The 3771-nt window shown below is 34.8% G+C and overlaps 1 non-coding gene across 1 annotated transcript; it reads left to right on the top strand.

Moving 5' to 3' along the window:
* Positions 1-2408: 2408 nt before the first annotated feature.
* On the top strand, positions 2409-2515 carry LOC128286174 (small nucleolar RNA R71). The gene has a single exon (XR_008276719.1). It is a non-coding gene; the product is annotated as a small nucleolar RNA R71 (small nucleolar RNA).
* Positions 2516-3771: the final 1256 nt, after the last annotated feature.

Below are 3771 nucleotides of genomic sequence, written 5' to 3'. Positions count from 1 at the left end.
GCAAAATATAGAAATTTTGCAATTTAGTTCAAAACATTTTCCTTCCCCCGTTTGAGATCGATTCCATGCCTTTCTTGATCTATAACAACACATTTAGCTCATTTAACACTCATACTATTTATTTCAATCCAAAAATCACATTATGGAAAATTTACATTTTTGCTCCCTAACTTCTACAAAATTAAGATTTTGCCCCTAGGCTCGGGAATTTAATTTCAGCCATTATTATTATGTTTTATGACATGCTGATCATTTTTCCCTTCTAAGACAACATCAAATTCTCACTCTAACACATAGTTATGAACAATAGGTATTTTTACCGATTATGCCGTTTTGCTCGTTTTTGCTAAAAATCGCTTAGAAAAGATCGTTCTCCTAACTTCAAACATTCATATTCTACCATAAAACATCAAAATACATGCATATCATTCATGGGTAAAATTTTAAACATAAACCCTAGCTCGAAATAATGGTAGAAATAGGTAGACCGAGCTACGAGGATTTCAAAAAATGTAAAGAACATTAAAAACGGGCCTTGAAGGCACTTACTATTGAGCTTGAAAGCTTGGGAAAAGCCCTAGCTATGGAGAACATGTAAGTTTCGGCCAAGCTTGAATGAAGATGAACACATTTTTGTGTTATTTTTCCCATTTTATTTCATTTAATATACAAATGACCAAAATGCCCTTACTACTAAACTTTATTAAAATTCCATCCATGTCCTAATTTTTGTCCATATAAAGTATAATGGTCTAATTTCCATTTAAGGACCTCTACTTAAAACCCCCATTTCAATCAAGTACTTTATGAACTAGAACACACATTTTTTTACCTATTTCAATTTAGTCCTAAATATCAAATTAAACACCCAATCGATAAAATTTCGCAACGAAATTTTCACACAATTATGAAATCATAATATAAACACTAACACTTAATCAAAATAATTTCGTTCAACCTAGGATTCATGGTTTCAAAACCACTATTTCATTTTGGCCCTAAATCGGGCTATTACATTAAAGGCACTTCAACATCCTCATCCATGTCAAGCACAACGAAATCAATAGGGAATATAAATTTTATCTACTTTTACAAGTACGTCCTCTATAATTCCCCTAGGATATTTAACAGATCTATCAGCTAATTGAATACTCATCCTAGTGGGTTTGGGTTCCCTAAGACCAAGTTGTTTAAACATTTTATATGGCATCAAATTAATGCTAGCGCCTAAATCAGCTAGTGCCTTATCAACATTCAAATTACCAATTAAACAGGGAATAGTAAAACTTCCTGGATCTTTCAGTTTGGTTGGCAGTTTTTTTTGGAGTATGGTTGAGCATTCCTCATTAAGTTCTACTGTAGATAGGTCTTCAAACTTTATTTTGTTATTGAGAAGCTCCTTTAAAAATTTTGCATATGTAGGCATCTGCGATATAGCTTCAATAAAAGGTAAGTTAATGTGCAGTTGTTTAAAAAGTTCAAGAAATTTACCGATCTGTGCATCCATGCGGTCTTTCTTTAACTTTGCTGGATATGGGATTGGCAATTTATATTCCTTTGGCATTGGATTATCATTGTTTTCGAATTTTTCCTCCTCTCCTTTGCTCCTTTCAACTTCTTGTGGTGGCTTCTTTTCCGATTCAGCTAACACCTTCCCACTCCTTAGTGTAACAGATTTTACATGTTCTTTTGGATTTGGTTCGGTGTTACTAGGTAGATTTCCTATTGGTCGTTCAGATATTAATTTAGCGAGCTGGCCTATCTAAGTTTTGAGCCCTTGGATCGACACTTGTTGATTCTTAAATGCTATCTCGGTATTCTAAAAACGAGTTTTTGACACCGAGATGGATTTTGTTAGCATATCCTCAAGGTTCAGCTTTTTCTCTTGCTGGTAAGGTTGTTGTTGGAAGCCTGGAGGTGGTGGTGATTTCTGATTCCCTTGGCCTCCCCATGATAAATTTGGGTGGTTCTTCCATCCTGCATTGTAAGTATTAGTATAAGGATTATTTTGAGGACGAGGATTATTACCCACATAATTTAATTGCTTATTTTCCATGTTATGGCCATAGGGTGGGTATTCTGAATTGCTCAAAGCTCCTCCACTTGCATTGCATTGCATTACTGGGTGAACCTGTGAAGAACCAAGAAAATCATCAATTTTTCTATTCAAAAGTTCTACCTAATTAAAGAGCATGGTGACTGAATCAACGTTAAAAACGCCGGCTGCTTTCGTCGGCTTTGTCCTCATGACTTGCCACTGATAATTATTCAGTGACATCTCTTCTATAAATTCATAAGCATCCTCAGGTGTCTTATTATTGATAGTTCCACCAGCAGCTGCGTCAATCATCTGTCTAGTCGAATGATTCAAGCCATTGTGAAACATTTGAACCTGTAGCCAGAGTGGTAACCCATGGTGAGGGCACCTTCTCAAAAGGTCCTTGTATCTCTCCCATGCATCATAGAGTGTTTTTAAATCCATTTGCACAAAAGAAGAGATATCATTACGTAATTTGGCTGTTTTAGCTGGTGGAAAATATTTTAATAAAAAATTTTTGGTCATTTGTTCCCAAGTAGCAGTTGACCCTCGTGGTATCAAGTTCAACCACTGTTTAGCTTTGTTCCTCAATGAAAAAGGGAATAACCGAAGGTGAATGGCATCATCAGAAATGCCATTGATTTTAAATGTATCGCAAAACTCTAGAAAATTTGCCAAGTGGTTGTTTGGATCCTCATCCTGCAAACCATCAAACTGAACAAATTGCTGTATCATTTGAATTGTGTTAGGTTTTAGTTTAAAATTATTTGCAGCAACAGTAGGCCTAACTATACTTGACTCAATTCCTATTGAAGTAGGTCTAGCATAGTCATACATAGTGTGTGGAGTAGAATTCTGATTTACTGGATCAGCGGCAATCGCAGGAGGTAGCGGATTTTCCTAGTTTTTAGTCATCTCCTCGGTTGTGGTTGAAGTATCATCCTCTTGCTCTTCCTCTATGTATCTTAAGCTCTGCCTTATTTCTCTTCGGTTTCTACAAACTGTGTGATCAATCTCACTATGAAATAGTAATGGTCCCGACAAGTTTCTTCTAGTCATACACTATAAAAACCTGCTAGGAGTCAATAAAAGAAAAATTAGAAAAGAAAATAAAAATTTAAATTGCAAATAAAGTACAATGGCTAAGGTAATAAAAATCGAGTGTTCCTAATATCTTAGTTCCCTAGCAACGGCGCCAAAAACTTGATTCGTGATATTTGCGATATGTTTTAAATAATTTATAAATGATCGTTCTTGAAACAACTATTATCACAATGAAGGCAAGTGTACCTATTGCACAGTAATATAGCTTTAGCAAGACCGGATTGTCAAACCCAAAGGGACCAAGAGTACTAGTAATTACTTTCTTTTTATTATCTAGCCTAAAAATTAAAGGATTTGTTTATCAAAACTAATTAACTAAACTAAGGGTGCAGAGAAAGAAATTTGGGGAAAATACTTTTAGAAAATTCAATTAATTAAGACAATAACCAAAGAAAAATAAACCTAGACTTCACTTGTTATTTGACTCTGAATCAGACGATTTATTCATTTGACTTGATTCGTAGAAATCCCTAAGTTATATTATTATCTCTCTCGAGACTAATAACGTCTAACCCTAGGTTGATAAATTGAAATCTCTGTCTACTTAACACCCTAGTGTTGCATTAACTCAATCTATGGATCCCCTTATTAGGTTTCACCCTAATCCAAAAAAATCTTGTCACCCTATC

This window comes from Gossypium arboreum, chromosome 12, assembly GCF_025698485.1.
Source record: "Gossypium arboreum isolate Shixiya-1 chromosome 12, ASM2569848v2, whole genome shotgun sequence".
Classification (NCBI taxonomy): domain Eukaryota; kingdom Viridiplantae; phylum Streptophyta; class Magnoliopsida; order Malvales; family Malvaceae; genus Gossypium; species Gossypium arboreum.
The sequence above is the reverse complement of the archived record's forward strand: the minus strand, read 5'-3'. Positions and strand labels throughout refer to the sequence as shown.